The following is a 20,426-nucleotide window of genomic DNA, read 5'->3' as shown; positions in this document are numbered from 1 at the left end:
CCTCTTTACCACTTTTTAATTTTCATAAGCAGTATTGTTTCTACATTCAGGTAGACTTCTATACTTAAACCTTCTCATTCCACCACCAAGTCTCTTTACTCTTTAGTTGATCAACCACATTCTTTAGTTTCTCCAAGTACCTCTTTAGCCACTCTTTCAGTACAATTAACCATTTCATTCCCATCTTCATCTGAATTCCACTTCATGTTATTTTATCATTTTATCTTTAACACATATCCTTGGGTTTATTTGTTTATATATATATATATATATATATACATACACACTTCTAATGCCATATCTGGTACCACCAACCATTAACTGGTATTAAGTGATTACACTTCGTCCTAGTAATCACCTTATAATCGTTACAGCATCTATTACACACTTTTCAAAAAATGATGAAATTTATTTAACTAGCGTTTGTCCCACTTTTGAAAGTAATTATGTCAGGTGTTCTATAATATCTAATCATACGATATTGCAAAGTCTATAATAGCACCTTTTGATTTATTCCTTACTCCATATTCTTGGCCTCCATGAATTTTTTAAAACCACACATTATCTTTTCCAACATGAACATTTAGGCACGCTCCAATAAAAGTATTTTCTTCCTTTGGTAACCCTTGAATCAATTCATCAATGCTCACCCAAATTTTTTGCTTAAAATCGATTCTTCCATTCTTTTTCTCCTAAGACAATTTCGTTAATATAATTCTATCCCCTATCCTTCTAACCTCAACTTCTTTTTTCGGATTTTATCTATGATTATTCATACCCTTTAACCATAATTTATTATTTCTCACCTACCTTCTTAATGTATCTTGTGTCTCTATGGTGTTGTGTTCTAATATTAGAAGAATTTTCATATTATTATTCATGTATCATGTGGTGTGTGTGTCTGTGTTTGTGCTAAACTTCTCTAATAAAAAATCTTAAAATGTTTTAGAATATACTGAAATCTAGAACACATTTCATTAAAAAGAATAATAATAAAATAAAACTCTCTAGACACAAAAAATTGAATAAGTGATCTTGTATTGCACCTGTGGCGCACTCTTCTCTTTTGTGATTGCAATCTCTTTGAGGACTGGATTTTCATCACAGCAAGAGTACCCCAAATAGCACCATTGGCTCCTAGTGGAGACCATGCGCTAACCTGAATCCCTTTCTCTTTGCAGAAGTGTCGCAATTTTTCTTGCTGCCATGACACGTTCATTTCCACCTAAAAACATTTTCATTTCAGTTTCAATGCCATCATAACCAAGTCACCATTACTTGATGTGTGGTTACACCTTATTAAGTATATCATCTCGATTTTTGCTTACCTGGTTAATTGCTGGTGGAATAGTAGCATGATGTAGGAGCTGGGAGAGCTTTTTGCAGGCAAAGTTGCTAACTCCAACAGACTTAGCTAAGCCCAGTCTGTAACACTCTTCCATGGCCTCCCATGTACCTTTTATGTCAAAAGGCATAACATCCTCTTTTGAATGTTCGGTACCACCTTCAGTTCCTTGTTTCAACCTCACTGGAAAATGTATCAAATAGAGGTCCACATACTCTAGCCCCAGCTTCCTTGTTTTCGTAAATGATAAAAAGAAATTATTAAGTCTGGGACTCTGGTGGTCCAGCCCATGTGATTACTCTTCTGAAGAGAACTAGTTGCACATATTTACAATAAATAAATAATAAATGAAGCCCAAAAAGAAACATTTCGGAATGGAAGTCCATGAAAAAGATAGCCATCGGTTGGTGCCTACATTTGGACGACTGTACTCAAGCATGGAAAAAAGTGATTACAAATTTAAAATATTGTGTAAACGAAAAGAAAAATTAAATTACAAAGGTGGAATTTGGCAGTGGTTTTCAGCACATAAAATCAGTTTTTACTTGTATAATTTGTACTTGTCATTTGTTTGTCATGGCTCGTGTGACTTAATTTTTACTCTTGTGTATTTAATTAGAATTCTATTGATATTATTCTTAAATTTCATTGTACTATTAATATTATACTGCGACGCACAACTTAATCTAAAACCATATTTACATTAATATATATATATATATATATAAGTTTTATGTATATGTCATAACTCATAAATTAAATAAATAAATAAAGTTCTTCTAAATATAGAATCATATGAAGAAGTAAAAAACTTATTTTATGTTTAATGTATCACGTTTTTATTCTCAAAAGTTGGTAAGGATAATTTAATTAAAGAAAAGTTTATATGAACAAATAGTGTTAGAAACACTTATTAAGTGAATATATATATATAAAAAAGTTATTAAGTTCATAGTAAATGTTGCACTAGTTAACTATGAGTCAGCATGCATCCACTTAGCTCAATCACGACTTTTAAAACCGAACTTTTATTATATTAGTACGAGACAATTACAGATTATCCACTTATAGTTAGGCTTGATTTCACCTTATTTACACATGGTTCAAAAGTTGGCATTTTACCCTGCACTTTATCCCTCTAAGGTAAGTTTTGTTAGATTGACATAACCCATCTCTAACTTTTCCGTTAGAAAAACACATTTTAATACAAAAACATATCATAAAACAAATAAAAATGTTAGGGTTATGGTTATGACAATTTAACAAATTTTACCTTAAGTAAGTAAAGTATCGACTTTCAAATCACAAGTAAACATAGTAAAATCAGACCTAACCACAAGTGGATAATTTGTAATTATTTCTATCAATAATTTAATATCATATGATTTAGAGAAAAAAAATGGTTGATGGTTTCTTTAAAAAAAGAAATAAATGAGGCAATTTCTTTTGCAATTCATAATCAACTTGTATGGTAACTAATTGAATATAATGCCAAATACGACAATAATACAATAATGAAAAAAAAGGGTAAATTTTACCAATGAAAGAGATAAATTTGATTAGAACAGAGTGAAAAGGTACCTTAAGTATATGTGTTATAGGTGATTAATTTGTATCCATTATTTATCATTTTAAATGCTTTTGAAATTTTGGGTAATAAATTTCAGTTGGAATTAATAGAATTTTAAATTTCTTTAAACTTTTTTTTTTTTTTTTTGAGAAACTTTTTCTTTAAACTTAGACAATAGAGTTTCATCTAAATTAAACTATCCATAAATCTTGTCATTTTGAGTCAAGGAAATATAATATATTTTAACAATTAATAAGAAAAACTAAATTAATAATTAATAATAGTGTAACCACGTGTCAAAGAGAATCCTAATAATAACTTTGTATAACTACAGCTTCTAAGACCCAATTTTTATTATATTGAATGCACTCTTTCTCAAGAAATTTTTGATAAATAAAATTAGCAAGCATTGTAAGAAATGAAAATATTATTCACAGAAAGGTTCTTAAGAATTAATTACACTCAAAGCGATCTTTATTTTTGTTTACTTTTGAGACACTCAAAGCAATCTTTAACTACTGGAAAGAAAATGCAGTCAAATTTAATCAACTGGAATTTAGTGAGATCTGTGACGTGCAAATGCAAAACTTAGCCATTGAAAATTGTAGGCAGGGAAGAATGTAAAGATGATGAAATTTAATTAAGATGATTATTCAGTAAGTTTAATTAAGATGAAGTCTATGATATTCAAATGCAAGAACTTGCCACTCAAAAGTGTTAGGAAGAACGTAAGATACTATATATGTATAAAGTTTCATGCAGTACATGAAATTATGAATGTCTTTATGGAGATTTTCCAAAAATCCATCATTCCGACAATATCATTGTAGTGGAAATGACATTCCAACAATGATGATCAAGATGAAGATAATCAACTTGTAGAAAATGAAAACTTGAAATATCCCAGCTTCTTACTAATGAAAAAAAAAAAAAAAAAAAAAGACCTAATGAAAAATGAGAACCGTAGATTTCAAACCATCACCTCATGATCACCAACCATTTGTTTGAGTTCTTCTAGTATTATAACTTTTGTACCAAAATTTTATCATAACTCTTAACATAGTATATTGTAATTAAGTAAATATTTATCACTTTCAAATGTACCTATAATTTTTTTCCATCACTCACAATTAACCACATTAAGGTTATGAGCTTGTGGCCAATGTTATGGCATAAAAGTTATGTACACATATTTTTCTTAAAGCAAATGATTGGTGCATATGAGGGGGAAAAAAAATATTAAGGCCATTAAAAAAAAAAGTTTAATCGGTCATTGACAAATGACAATGATATGGATAAGGTTTTTTTTTTTTTTTTTTTTTTAATATGACTAAGTTGGGTGGCTATGTTTACCACATATTGCATTGACTATTGATACAGACACGTTAGGTGGCTAAGTTNGCATACCCCCCCCAAAAAAAAAAAAAAAAAAAAAACCCAAACAAGTCAAAATAGCAACAATTTTTTATAATCTCCACCTTGACTCAAATTCTACCAAGTCTTCATTCTTTTTGCACTAGTTCCATTCTTATTCCAAAAAAAAAAATGATAGGCTACAATCTGAATGACCCCTTGTGATTAACCCAATTAATTAATTAGCCAAGTTATTAATTAATCAATTTAGCATGCAAATATGTGGAAGCACAAACAAATCACCAAATAACTAAATATGCAGCGGAAATTAAATGACACGGTGATTTGTTTACGAATGGGGAAAAACCTCACGGCAAAAACCCCACCGAGTATTTTCAGGTCACCACTCCCGAAACTCCACTATTATCAAATCAACGGTTACAAGTAAAGGAATCCCAAGTACCTTACCAACCTACAGTTGAACCCTTACCCCAATACCCAATTGGACTTGATCTGTAGCGACAGTTCCCACCTTTATGCACGGCTCCCAAGTACGTGACTAACCAATGCGCGGATCCCAGTACGCGACTTCAAAACACCAACTTAAGGAAGAAAGGTTGGCTGCAAAGTTCTTCAGTTCATCCTACACGATAAATATTAGGAAGATGCTTGGTCACAAAACCCTATGGTCAAATACACAGCAACTTCTTAGAGAAGATGAACTAGGTCAAGAATTCGTCTTTTGATCACAATTTGCTTGAAAGAGATTGCTCAATGAGTTTGCAACTTGTGTCACACTTGACGGCTCTTAAAACAATCTTTTATATGTTTAGGGTTTGGAGAAAAGAATGCCCAAAAGCATATTCAAGATCCCAAGAAAATCAGAACAGAAAATCTGAAATTTTAAATCTCGACAGATAGCAGGTGTCGAGGTAGCTATCGAGCAGGTGTCGAGTTTTAATGAAATTGCACTTCAGCTTGCTTTTTCTTGGACAGACTTGATGACTTCAACACTTGACTTGAAACCTTGTTTCTTAAAGTATTAAAAACACCTAGAACTACCCAATTAAAGTAGAGTTCGTTTTGTCAAAGGATTAGCCAATTTACATAAATAAGTGACATATGTTCTTAATAAGTGAAAACACATATGTCCTAACAAAAAAAAAAAAAAAAAAAAAAAAAAAAACAAAAAAAAAAAAAAAAAAAAAAAAGGAGCAAGATTCACAAAATTGAGCCAAATTCTACAACGATTTTCCACCTTCGCGAGATTAGTAGACTGCCAAAGTTCATGAAACTCTTTTACCCACCTCAACATCAATCGATACACCCAATAAAAATATTTAACTCATCTCAACCTTGGCAACTCTTCTCTCAATCCACAAATGCCTTAAGTATCAAACGCAAATTAAAGTCCAACCAAAAAAGAAGTGCAAATCACCCTAAGCTACCCCCATATATGCCCATAAGTCATAAGTGCCAAATACACTTAAAGGTGCTCAAATACTGTGCATAGTGATCAAGTCCAAGTAGAGTTGAAACTTGACCCCAATGACTACCCTTGTAAGAATATCAGTAGAATTATCAACAATCACAATTTTACGAAGAAAATCTCTCTCTCACTAATAAATTACTTTTGATATTGCCAAACACAAATGGATGGCGCTACAATTCTATCTATTGATCTACTTCAAGGCTTTCTTTTTTTTTTTTTCTTTTTTTTTTTGTTGAATTTTTTTTTTTTTTTTCCATCTTTGTAGGTTTTTCTTCTAAAGAAATACCCATCTCTCTTTGGAGCAAGACATTTATAACTTCGTATTCCCACTTGCCGAAGTTGTTCCTTCCATCAAATTTTTCTACCTCAAATTTGTCAACGATGACCATAGTCCTAACTACTAGTGATGATTTGGTAGATGATTCACTTGACATCTTTCTTCCCAATACCTAAGTATTGAGGACCTTGGCTCTAAAACTAGTTCAGTTGTGACTGTATAAAATTTTGTGTGATTGCAAAAACTCTTATACTAGTTTGTTGAACAAAAAAGGACATCCATATAGCACTCCTATACTAGATTGATTGTGAACACTATTATGATCTTAAAAAGATCTCAAAAACAAATAATAGGAATGTACAAATTTAGGAAGAAAACATAGATACAAACACACACAAGAGAAGAATGCCAAGGATTTATGTAGTTTGAGAGCAGCCTATGTTCACAAAAAGTAGATACTGATTCACCATATCAAAGAGAGATTACAAACCATTTACACACTCAAAAAGCACTCACAAATAACAAAATTTCTTCTAAGTCTTTCTAACTATGCAATATCACCCCATAGTCCACTATACCTAATGATGCTTTCTGAATCAAGAATGGACAAATGCTCAAGTTACCCTTTGCAGAAACTCACTCCATGTTCTACTAGGAGTTTTCTCCTCTCCTTATATGGGAGTAAAGCCACTAAACCGTTTATAGTATTGTTTATTTATAGTGGAAATTTTACTTTTCTACCCTAAGAAATGTTTTAATAATTTATGAATGACAAAAGAATTTTTTAAAATTTAAGGAAAAAAATATAACATTTTCAACGGTTTATGGGGAAAAACCAGGGATGATCATGTAAACTTTTGAAAAGTAAAAAATATTTGTGTCATAAATAAATTACAAATGGGTGAGGTCCATGAGACTTCTAATTTTCACAATGAAATTTTAATAACATCATATTAAATAGCATTCACTCTTGAAAATCGGCTTGCAAGGGAAATGTGCCCAAGAACTTATATACACATGTTTATATAAGCTACACAAGCAATGTGGACACTAAGATCATAACATACCACCACGCTTTGCAGCCAACGTCCACAACAGCTCACTCTATCGACAATAACCTAATGGTAGCCCTTTCTTTTGGCAGTTCCACTCACCTATCAGTTATTTTAATCTAACCTTTAGGTCGCCCCCTCCAGGATCCAACCACAAAGCCATAACTCATTTAAACCCATACTCAATAAGCTACACCTAATTACTCCAGATAGTAGTTGGCTTTGATACCAAATGATAAGAACTTGCTAGAATATGAATATGAATTGTGGAAAGGAAGAATGATGAATTGGAATAGTAGTTGTAGGCCACTTCAAGGGGACCTAGACCTCCATAGAGAAAGAGAGATATTAAGAGAGAGATGCACCAAACAATTGGTTTATTCTTCATTCCTATAACCTTGAATTACATCATGTATTTATAGGAAATTAACTTTAATGCCATTGGCCCACATGGCCTAACACAATCGGCTAGTTAATTGAACATGTGCTTTAAGAATTAAGCCATATATCAAATGAGCTACATGTGCTCAATTCTTAACTAACTCTCATCTATATAGAAGGTTCTGTTTTTCTTTCCAGATGCAGTTTAAAGAGAATTATTTTTTCATTTGCAAAAAACAATTTTATTAATGGAAGATAAAGTTTCATACTTCGCCATCCCAAAATTCTTCCAAAGACTTATATGGTCCATTTTCATGAACAAACTGTTCACCTTTGAATGCTCTGCATTGAGGAATTTTCTTGATTTTCTCTAATTCATCATCACATAATTCCCAATCAAATATTTGAAGGTTTTCCTTCATCCTCTCCTTGTTGAAGCTCTTAACAATGACACACACTCCCTGCTCAAGTATCCACCTCAATGCAACCTGCATTTCTTTTCCTTTAAATTGTTGGGTAGAGAAAGGTGCTAGAAAATAATGATACATGCACGGGGGGGGTGGGGGTGGGGTGGTGGAGTGGAAGATAAGTATAATTATTATTGAAGAAGCAAATTAATATTCTTGGTCCACCAAGGAATGTATTCCTTGTCCACCAAGAAATAGATATTGAAGTCTTATAAATAAACAATAATAGAAAGTATTTGTTCCTTTTTGCCCGAGGATCTTCCCACATGGAAATGGAATTTTTTTTTTTTTTTTTTGAGAAACAAACACACTCACACACACAAGGGAGAGGAAAAGGCATGGAAATGGATTTTCAATTAACTACAAAGATATTTTATTATTTGTGAGTGTTGGGTTAAAATAGCTTGACCTCGGTTAATTAATTTAATTACCTAAGTTGATTAATTAGGTTCAATTGCATGCAAATCGTGGAGGCACCAATAAATCACCAAAAAACTAGATGCAGTGTAAGATAAATTTGACACAATGATTTGTTGACAAATGGAGAAAATCTCGCAAGGCAAAAACTCCACCGAGTGATTTTAAGGTCACCACTCCCAAAAATCCATTAATCAACAATCAAGATGTTACAAGTATAAGGAATCTTACCAACTACACTGGCTTATCCCGAAATACCAACCTATAATTGAACCTTCGTTCCAATACTTAATTGGACTTGATCTTATAGTAGCCTTCTTTCCGTTGATGCATAAACCTCCAATTTGTGACTAAGGCTGCGTTTGTTTTGGGTGTAAATGATTTCCAAAAAATATTTTACACCCGGGTTCATGTTTGGCACCACTTGAAAATAAAGTCAAACTGAAAATGAATTAAGTTTGACCGTAAAATACCTTTACCAACCTATAAAATCATTTATGTTCCCATTTTATCTTCAAATGCTTTCCGGAGTTACTCACTCCTTTCATACATGTACCAACCTCATTTCAGCTCCAGCCCACGCACCAACCTCAACTCGACCCACAATTCGATGCCAAGCTCAGGCTGCCCAGCCAAGCCAAGGCCAGCCCAGATCGTGCCACCCCCACCGCCGTCCCCTTCGCCCAGATCACGCCGCCCCACTGCCCAAATCACGTCGCTCCACCGCCCAAATCGCGCCGCCCTACCACCTTCCTCGTTTTTTTCTCTTCTTCCTTAACTCTTCTTCTCCCTCTTGCTCAACATCACCGATCTAGCCGTCACCGACCACCAGCCTACTCCACTCCACCCCCAAACCCACCCGATCTGGCCGCCGCTATCCTCCATCCACTCTGATCTCTCTCTTTCCCAATCTATCTCTCTCACTCTTTCTTGCTCCTTCTCCCACAGATATATCATGTACATGTTGTGAATATGTTTTTATTTTGATTTTTGGTTGTGTTAAGTGTATATTTTGAAATTTTTTGATATAAAATTTTTTTGGAAGGTGAAAAAATGTGAAAAAATTGTAGAAAAATAGCATTTTCAAAATGTTACTAAATACTAGAAATTGTTTTCCAGACTATTTTTCATTGCAGAACCAAACGCCCAGATTTTAATTTCCTTACGGGAATTTATTTTCCCTTGCATTCATTTTACACTCGGAATTCGATTTACATCAAACCAAACACAGCCTAACCTTTTGTATAGATCCCAGTACGTAACTAACTCCAGCAACTAGAACAGATGTTGTTGGCTGCAAAGTTTTTCACTTCATCAACAATGAAGATTTGGAAGCACTTGATTACAAAACCCTATAGCATACAAACGCAGTAGCTTTTCAACGAGAAAATAAATCTCTTGGGTCTGTGTATCCATCAATGACAGCTTTTAAAATAAGTCTTATATATGTCTAGGGTTATGAGAAAAGAAACCCTAAACAAATCCAAAAGCCTGGGTCAAAAATTAGATTTGGAATATTGAAAATCGTAGTTCTCGATAGATCGAGCTACTATCGAATTTTTCGTTAAGTCTTGATAGCAGGCATCTGTCGAGCTATTTATTGAGACTTAATGAACAGATTTGCTTCACTTATTTCTTAGATCAATCTTCATGTCTTTAATACTTAACTTAAACAACATGCTTCTTGAAGTACTAAACCCAACTTAGATCTATCTAATTACAAGTAAAGTGTATTTTGTTAAAGGATTAGCTAATTACAAAAAGTATGACCCTAACAATCTCCCCCTTTGGCAATCCATGACATAACCACAAGCAAAAATTATGAGAGAAGTCTAACACAACTTTCCCATAACTTACAAAAATACATAAGTGTCACCCTACTACGAACTCTTGAAAAACTTTGCAAAAAAAGAGATCATGGCATGGTAGACTTGCAACCTGTCTTAACTAAAACACTTAAACAAGATTCATTAAGGCATCAAGTGTGAAACTTAGACAAGTTGTATAAAAGAAGAAACATGTGTATAAAGAGAGAAAAGAAACAACACATGCGAGATAAGGTGAAAAACATACATCATATATATATATATATATATATATATAAAACAATAGAATATATGTTGTTAGGACATATATGTTTTAACTTGATTAAAAACATATGTCACTTATTTATGTAAATTGGCTAATCCTTTGACAAAACGCACTCTACTTGTAATTGGGTAGTTCTAGGTGTTTTTAATACTTCAAGAAACAATGTTTCAAGGTCAAGTGTTGAAGTCATCAAGTCTGTCCAAGAAAAAGCAAGCTGAAGTGTAAAGTTTTTAAAGCTTGACACCTTCTCGATAGCTACCTCGACACCTGCTATCTGTCGAGATTTAAAATTTCAGATTTCCAATCTGATTTTCTTGGGATCCGTGAATATGGTTTTGGGCCTTCTTTTCTTCTAACCCTAAACATATAAAAGGATTGTTTTAAGAGACGTCAAGTGTGACACAAGTTGCATTATCATTGAGCAATCTCTGTTCAAGCAAATTGTGATCAAAAGACAAAGTTCTTGACCTAGTTCATCTTCCATCAAGAAGTTGCTGTGTATTTGCACCGTAGGGTTTTGTAACCAAGCATCTTCCTGCTATTCATCATAAAGGATGAATTGAAGAACTTTGCAGCCGACCATTCTTCCTTAGTTGGTGTTCTGAAGTCGTGTACTTGGATCCACGCATTGGTTAGTCACGTACTTGGGAGCCGTGCATCAAAGGTGGGAACTGTCACTACAGATCAAGTCCAATTGGGTATTCGGGTAAGGGTTCAACTGTAGGTTGGTAAGGTACTTGGGATTCCTTTACTTGTAACCGCTTGATTTGATAATAGTAGAGTTTCGGGAGTGGTGACCTGAAAATCACCCAGTAGGGTTTTTGCCGTTAGGGTTTTCCCCATTCGTAAACAAATCACTGTGTTATTTATTTTCCGCTGCATATTTAGTTTTTGGTGATTTGTTTGTGCTTCCATAAAATTGCATGATTAATTGATTAATTAATAAACTTGGCTAATTTAATTAATTAGGGTTAATCACTAGGGGTCATTCAGATTGTGGCTTACCAAGTGGTATCAGAGCAGGCACACTCTGATTCGGGTTTAATCTTTGCTGTGTTGATCCATTAACCCCTGTTTGTCATGGATAGAGGACAATCTTTAATTATACCTCCTTTATTTGATGGCACTAACTATGCATACTGGAAAGTACGCATGAGAGCTTTCTTGCAGTCTTTAGATGAAAAGGTGTGACAAGCTGTAGAGATTGGCTGGACTAAGCCAACAGAAGAACTGGCCGATTGGGATGATACTAAGATCAAGGCGGCTAACTTCAACAGCAGAGCGTTAAATGCCCTATTTAGCGCAGTCACAAATGAGGAGTTCAAAAAGATATCCTCAACTGAAACTGCTACGGAGGCTTGGACCATCCTCCAGACAACCTATGAAGGAACAAAGGCTGTCAAAGATTCAAAGCTTCAGAGGCTCACTACAAGCTTTAAAGAAATTAAGATGGAGGAGGATGAGTCGTTTGATGAGTTCTATGCCAAGCTCAAGGACATAGTGAACTCAGCCTTCAATCTTGGGGAAACTATCCCTGAACCCAAGATTGTAAGGAAGGTGCTCAGATCTTTACCTGAGAGATTCCATGCCAAGATTACGGTAATAGAGGAATCAAAGGACATTGACAAGATTCCTTTGACTGAGCTGGTAGGAAACTTGCAAACCTATGAGATAGGATTATCTAGGATTGGCAAGTCAAGTAAAGGTAAAAGCATGGCCTTAAAGGCAAAGAGCAGTGATACAGATGAGTCTTCCGATGATGAAGATTCTAAGATGAAGTCCTACATCACTTGGCAGTTCAAGAAGTTTATGAAGAATGCCAATGGAAGGAGCTTCGACAAGGACCGTAGGCAGTTTAGTTTTTCTCAGTTTAAAAGCCAAGACAAAGGGAAGAAGGATGCTAAGGATGGCGGTCAGTACACTGTTCCTGCAGGACCAAAGTGCTTTGGATGTCATGGTTTCGGACACATGAAACATGAGTGTCCTACATATCTCAAGAGCATTGGGAAAAGCAAGGCACTTGCTGCAACTCTAAGTGACATTGAGCTTAAAGATGATTCCGACAGTGAGGATGACGGAATCTTAAATGCCTTCACTGCCACAGTCAATCCTACTGAAGGGATTGTTGAAGAAGTGGATGAAGAAGAAGAACTGGTGGAGTCAAAATTTGAGAAAATGGATGATCAAGATGATATCCATTCAGTCTATGAAAAGCTTTACAAGCTCTCTGAAAAGCATGAGAAATTATACAGGCTGGCCACCAAGAAGCTCAGTGATGTGGAACTTGATTGTGAAGAGTTGTCCACAAAGTTTGATGAGGCGAATCAAACTATTGGAGCACTGAGATTTGAAAACAACTTTTTGGCTGAGAAGACCAAGAAGCTTGAAGTAGAGCTGTTTCAAGTCAGAGCTCAACTAGAGAGGACTTCAAGTGCAAAGCTTGATGAGATGCTTAGCAATCAGAAATCTACTTTGGATCGAACTGGTTGGGGGTATGGTATTTCTTTCTCTAATACTGCTTCTACTAGTAATACTGTTTTTGTTCCTCCTGCTAATAATATTGAAATTGAGAATATTGATGTTAAAACTGAATTAGCTAGTGAGAACTTAGACAAGGGCAAATCTATCTTAGGAGCACCCCCTAACCAAGATAAGAAAGATGCTAAAAACCCTAGGGCTAAGAAGGCTAACTCTCAAAAGCCTAAACAAATGAAGCAGCATCTCTGTCATCATTGTGGAGCTGTCGGTTATACTAGACCAAATTGCTATAAGTAGTTAGCCACTCAACAGAGTAATAGCATGATAGCATCTGGAAGCCAAAATTAGCTTCAATCCTCTCTTGCTCCTCTTGGAGATCTTCTGAAAGCCCTCATGTTCCTTTCGAACTTGAATGGGTTAAATTCTTCCCCCTCACCGCTGGTTCAAGGATTCAATCAAAGGAAAGGATCTTCCAAGGTGTGGAAGAAAAAGGATTTTAAGTGATTTCATCACCTTCTTTTCCCTTATTGTTTTTCTGTGTATTGCATTGCTTGCGTGTTTTGTTTTTCTGCTGAGTCAGTCTAGTTTTTGCTTCATTTTTTTTTAACATGTTTTGTGTGTTTACTTTCAGTTTTGTTTATTTTGTTTTTGATATAAAAAAAAAATTGAAAAATCAGAAAAATACAAAAACAGTGTGTGTTTTGTGTACTTTGGTACTTGTGTACCTTGGATGGCCAATGAAACAAAGTTTTCTAAACTTTGTATCACTTGTAGCTTAGATGAGCATCTCTATGCACAACTAAGCAAGTGAGCTTTGTGGCTCTTGTTTGTGATGAGTAAGATTAGGTTATCTCTTAAAACTTAACACTCATATCACTCTTTTTGACGGATAGGACTAGAAAATTCTAAGAGAAAGGCATAAATAACCATCTCACCACTGTTGCCCGCCAATCATAATATGACACCTGTATGCTTCGGCATAGCAAAAGTGCAGTGTCAAAGACATTCATATGCTTTGCATAGCAAAAGTACGATGTCAAATGCTTAACATCTTGGGTATTTCTTTTCTTCTTTTATATGCCCATGTATGATATGCTAAAATAAAGAAAACATGCAAAGAAAATAAAAAGCAAAAAGATCAAAAATGTTTTAAATATGATTGNAACTTTCCAGCATTTTACCCTATTTCCCAAACTAATTAGGGAAATGCTTCTGTTTGAAACTCGATTTTCTAAAAATCAAAATCGAGTTCCAAATGTAAAACTCAATTTTTGGAACATCGAGTTATAGTGAACGTGGACTTAGAGAATTTTTTTTTTTTTTGAAACTCGAGTTCCATGAATTCTAGTTCATGAAACTTGCGTACTTTACATGGAACTTGAGTTCCAGAAAAAAAAAATAAAAAAAAAAATTTATTTTTGGCTCGCTATAACTCGATTGTTCAAAAATTGAGTGTGTGTGTGTGTGTGTTTGTGTGAAAGGGGCATTTGCCAATTTTCTCCTATGTGTGTGTGTGTGTGTGTGTGTGTGTGTAATGCCAAAACTGAGAGAAAATCCAATTAGACTTCAAATTGCATTTTAATTAGAGTTGAATTTTGCGCCATGTGTTCAATCTAAGTTTTTTTTTTTTAATTTAGAAAACAAGGAGTCTAATATTGTTGTTCCTAAGAACAATAATTGATAAATAAATAATCTTTAAATAAGCATTTTAATAATAACATTTCATAAGTTTTAGATTTACCATAAAATTAGAGAATAGTTAAGAGATATTACCCCGATAATACTTTAAGGTTATCTTATAAGAGGATAAATAATTTATCGCTAATTCATGAGTTTTTAGACAACAGAGTTGAGGCATGGACCATGTCCCTATCTTGAGATGATACATGCCGTCTACGGGATTTTTAATGAAGTAGACTAATGATGAATCAAGAAAATTCACCAATGAGTCGCACGATACTCCTTTCGCTTTGTATGCTAACCTGCATGAAACAAAAGAGAAAACCTATCGAAGGACACCGGTGTGGTGCCGGCCAAACACCCTCCGAAGGTTAAGTCAGAAAGTATTCTCACAACTCTAGAATGCTAGAGAGGGGTTCATTATGCGTACCTTGGCTTGTGAGGGTATTGGGGCTTTTATAGTGGCTTGAGGTTGACATCCCTCTCTTGGCGCGGAAGTCTTTTCCTTATAGGACTCTCCTTGTAGAACCCTAAACGTGATGAATAAGTCTCCTCCTTATGCGGAAGATCTTTACCAAATATATAAGATTTCCGGAGTCCTACTGGCGCAAGGACTCTATTTGGGCCCTTATGAGAGTGGGTCAGAATATCCCCCCTTGGGGGCTCAACAGGCCCATGGACAACTAGCCCAACATCCTTCACTCCGTCCATATCCGGCCCATTCACATCAGGTCCGTCCAATGGAGGCCCGTGCAAATGATGGATCTGTTTATTCGGGCATAAGCGGACCATACTCGATCCGTTCAGTCACATAAGACATCCCAAGATATTTTATCCCTTTCAACTAACAACATTGTGCGTGCCACCCCTAAAATACAACAACCCATTCACTTTTGTGTCAGTTCTAGTGGTATTACCCTTGTGTTGCAGCAGAAGCAATGAGCCTCAACTGAATTACGTATACATTCGAAATTTGTATGTATTACAATTTCTACCATCCATTGTGTCTGTTCGCAGATTGGGATTGTTTAAACTCAGCCTGTACTATCTCATTTAAACTAGTGATTAGGCCAAGTTTGGAAACATATTCTCAACATTTTTATGATAAACTCATATATTTTCTACTTTTACTCGGTCAATTAACCAATTATTAAACAGAGTGCATTCATACTATTCTTACAAGAGAACTAAATTATATTGAAACAAATATCATAACGATAGAAGCCAACAAAAGATCTTTATGGAGAACAAATTTAGAGTAAACTGGAATTTTTAATGAAGTGCATAAATGAGAGAATGTGTAATCTAAGTGCTGATCTTTTTCACAATTCACATAAAATTCCATGAGAATATATTTAGGTGATACAAAGTTTACAACAGTGAGACTCTTGGGATACCACCAACTTATTCAGAGTGCATTAAAAGCAATGTTAACTTCATGAGAAGTAACAGTTAAGATTTCAAAACTTCGTCAGCATCCTATAAATGAAAAGGACAATGGACCAAGAAACTCGATAAAATAATAACCGGCAGAGAGCAGTTTTGAAGGGAATAAATATGAAATTTCTAGATCTGTGAGATGTAAAAATAGAGAAAAATATGTGCCAAAGAAAATAATCACGGAAAACAATATTTACGTGGTACAGCAATTTGGCTACGTCCACTGAGTTGCAAAAATTTCACTATTGTAAAGTTGTTATTTACAACTATGTGTTTTGTTGGCTTTTTATTTCGTGCCAAATTTGATTGTAATTTTGTTCAATCTTTTGTACCCTCTATTTATTGTGAGATTTGATTATAAGGGTTGTGTGATAGAGAGAGAGAGTGTGAAGACTCAAGTAATTAAAGATTGAAGAGTTTTCGCGGGTAGTTCGCGACTAAGCATCCTGCGAAGTGACTCATGTGCCTTGCACATGCTAGAATGCGAAGAGTCAAGCCAGGATGAAGACAGCTGTGTTTCGCGAGTATCTCGAGGGTAAGGCCTTCCCGCGAGACACCCGCGAGACATTCTGTTCTGCCAGCTTGTCCATTCTAATACACATTTTTCGTGCCTACACTATATATACCTACATTACCCACAAATGTTGAGGAGTGCTTCTAAAAGAAAACCCTAGCCAAACACCTTGAGAGTTAGAGATTCTTATACCTACAATCCTCTACACATTTGCTTGAGGATTTTCCTTAACTCCTACCTCTCCATTTCCATACCATTGAGAGAGTGATAGCCCAAACACTTACCACACCCTTTTAGAGTGTCAAGCGAAGTTTTAGTGCTGTTGGAAGTACTGGAAGAAGCCAAGGATGACAGATGCAACATGGAGCTTATTGCGGGATCCGGAGAACTAGACAAGACATAGTTCCGAGAAGCCTTGTTGGAGCAAGAGCTTGGAAGGCTTAGGTATATCGGGTAGATTAGGCTTGAAGGGTCTCTTACTAACCCATGTATCCCAACTGATTGTCTAGTGGATCGATTTTTGTTTGAAGGGCGGCAGAGAGGTTTTTCGCCGAGTTCTTCGGTTTCCTTTTCGATAACACATCGGCATGTTATCGTGTATTTGCATCTTTCTTTCCTACTCTTTTACTTTCTATTTTACTGCTGTGATGCTTTGATTATGGATTAGAGTAGATTGTTTGTTTATTCGCTCGCTTTTACACTATTCCGCACTTAGTATTAAGTTAGTGTAAAATTAATTGAGTCGTAACTTTAATTTGGGGGGTCTAAATAACTCTTGTGTTTTTTCAACACAGTTTCGAGCTTTCAATTAGTATCAGAGAGGGTACACTCGCTGTGGTTTAAATACTCGAGTGTGATCCTTAACCTCGTTTAAGATGGACTGGTCTCAATCTTTAAATGTTCCACCATATTTTGATGGTAGTAATTATGCCTTTTGGAAAGTCCAAATGAGGACATTCTTGTGTTTTATTGATGATACTGTTTGGGATGCAGTAGAAGTAGGATGGACTAGGCCGGAGGCCGCTAAATCCACTTGGGATAAAGCAACTCTTGCGGCAACTAACTCTAACAATAAAGCTTTGAGTGCAATATTTTGTGGTGTTTCTCCAGATGAGTTTCATAGGATCTTTCACATAACCATAGCCAAGGAAGCTTGGGAGATATTGGAGACCACCTATGAAGGAACAAAGAAAGTGAAGGATACAAAGCTTCAGATGCTTACCACCAAATTTGAAGAGCTTAAGATGGGAGATGATGAGTCCTTTGATTCCTTCTATGGGAAGCTCAATGAAATTGTAATTGCTAAGCTCAATCTTGGTGAGAAGATTGAAGATGTTAAGGTGGTAAGAAAACTTTTGAGGTCCTTACTGGAGAGCTTCCGAGCAGCTGGGACTGCCTTCTCATAAGTCGAGCAAATCTCTTGCTCTTAAAACCATCACCGAAAGAATGGATGATTCCTCCGAAGAAGATGGAGTGGAGAAGGAGGTAGCATTTCTTGCCAAGAACTTTCAAAAATTTTTGAAGATGAAGAACAGTGGGAAACTATTTAGCAGAGGGAAGTTTTCATCCTCCAAAGGTGATAGGAAAAAGTTTAAGAAGAAAGAAGGGAAAGATACCCAATCTCCTCAAGGCATTGTGTGTTATGAATGCAATGGCCATAGACATCTCAAGAAGGAGTGTCCCAACTATCTAAGAGGGAAGGGCAGGGCATATGCCACAACTCTTAGTGACTCAGATTCATCCAATTCTAATTCGGAAGAGAGCTATGATGGAGAAGGGAATTACTTCACCTTTATGACTATTGCTCATTATTGAGTCCTTAGAGGATTTGAGTTTGCTAGTGCAAGACCTTGGGGAGCATAGTGATGAGGAATCCATGGGAATTGTAGAAGAATCGGATACTAAAGAAGACGAAGATTCAACTGGTCTTCAAGAAAACTACAATTCCCTACTTGAGAAGTCATGAGAATATACAAGGGTGGCCAAGGCAGCTGTTAAAAAGATGAAGAAGGCAAAGGAGGACTATAGAAGTCTCCTAGTGCGATATAAGGAGGCCAAATGTGAAATAGAGACGCTGAATGGAGAGCTGACTAAAGCCTACTCAAAGATAAAATTCCTTGAGCTTGAGGTGGTTCAAGCCAATGCAAAAGTAGAGCAAGTCTCCTCCAAAAAGCTTGATGAAGTCCTCTCTCATCAAAAACATTTCTCCGACAAAACCGGAGTGGGATATACTGGAGAAAGTAGTTCAGCTGTCAATGTAACAAAGGAAGTGAAGTTTATGAAAGCCAATGAGCCAATTGTAGCTACCACAAAGGTTGAGAAAGTAAAGCCGGAGAAGAATAAGATTGTGGCTAACCAACGGGTGTTGAATAAGCCTCGTAACCAATCAGTGGTCAAGCCTAAGGTTCAAGGGAAATCACCTCCAAAGTCACAAAGATGTCCGAGAATTCAACATTTCTATCATTATTGTGGACTTCAAGGACACACCAGACCTAATTGTCATAAGCTAAGGGCATTGAAGAATGCAAGTGATCAAAGGTCAAAAGACCCAAGAAATGACAAAAGGAATTGGGCTGTTGAGTAATCAAGAGGTCGAAATGGTGATTCCGGTGTGATGGACGTGATGAAGATGATCGGTGCATTCACCACTTGCTTGGAGAGCTTTACTAGACGATTTGAAAGTCTCAACTCTCGTACCCAATCCTATAGAGATATCACCCCAAACGCACGTGCCGTGTGGATGAAAAAGGGTACTCATGCATAAGCATTTCAACATGTCCATGCATTAATACTTCTAATGTTTAGGGACATTTGTTCATGCATCATTACATGCATAATTTACTTTGTATCATTTGCTTCTGGTTTTTAACATGTTTCTTTTACAAGCTTTTGCTTTGTTATTGTTTTTGTTGATTATTTTCTGTTTTTGAGTGTGTTCAAAAATTCAAAAACCCATAAAAATTGAAAAATCTTCAAAATGTTTGATCGCTTGTGTTGTGTATATCACATGTGAGTTTGGCCCAGTATCTTCGTACTAATGACGTAGTGCATTTACGAGCTTAGCTTGTTATGTATGCACATTTATCTGTGTGGAAGAAATCTTGAAAACTATGTGTGATTGTTGTAAATAGATTTTCAAGCTTGTCATGAATGATTGGTCAATAGTCTTGATGGTCTTGATACTTGCATAGACTTGTGCCTATATCTTTTCCCACTTTATTTTTATGTTTTTGCAAAAGAGCTCACCAAATGTAAATCTCCAAATGAAAAGAGATATTGAGCTGCAAAAGCCTATCGCACATACTAGTATTTGACTAGAAAAAAGGGAAAGCGACTTTTGTTTTGAAATGTATGGTACTCAAAAAGCCAAAGGCTAATTCTAAATGTTGAAATATCAAAAATTTCAAGCACTAATCTCTAAAAGAGATGTATTATCCAAAAAGGATCAAATGTTATGATTTATGCAGAAGCCAAAAGAAAAGCTTCTAAGATTTGTAATCAATTTGTGGGAGGTCATATATGTTTATTTCTATAATTGAGATAGATCACTTGATTTAGTACCAGTTGTGTATGACTTGATTGAATTGATCATTGAAGTTTCACTCTGGTCTAAGGACTATTTTACACTTGATACTCACCCACAACACACAAGACTTTGATTTAATTAATGCTTACCTCATTTGTGTGATTGTACATGTTCAAATGCGATGTGTATGCTTAAGCGTTTGCTGATCAAATCCAAAAAGATTTTTGAGTGCTTTATATGTTTTTGAAAGTGATTTTATACTTTTGTGTCTTTAGTTTTTTTTCAAAATGCATTTTTGTGTTTTTCTTCAAAAACTAGTTCAGAGGTTGTTTTGTGAGAAGCT

At 35.4% G+C, this 20,426-nt stretch overlaps 1 long non-coding RNA gene across 1 annotated transcript; it reads right to left on the bottom strand.

Annotated features, from left to right (window-relative positions):
* Positions 1 to 935: 935 nt before the first annotated feature.
* LOC136071301 (uncharacterized) lies at positions 936 to 1,962 on the bottom strand. The gene is made up of 2 exons (XR_010632576.1): positions 1,329 to 1,962; positions 936 to 1,225 (listed from the first exon to the last, which is right to left on the bottom strand). It is a non-coding gene; the product is annotated as an uncharacterized LOC136071301 (long non-coding RNA).
* Between the last annotated feature and the right edge of the window lie 18,464 nt (positions 1,963 to 20,426).

This window comes from Quercus suber, unplaced genomic scaffold (genome assembly GCF_002906115.3).
Source record: "Quercus suber isolate HL8 unplaced genomic scaffold, Cork oak 2.0 scaffold_300, whole genome shotgun sequence".
NCBI classification, from domain to species: domain Eukaryota; kingdom Viridiplantae; phylum Streptophyta; class Magnoliopsida; order Fagales; family Fagaceae; genus Quercus; species Quercus suber.
The sequence above is the reverse complement of the archived record's forward strand: the minus strand, read 5'-3'. Positions and strand labels throughout refer to the sequence as shown.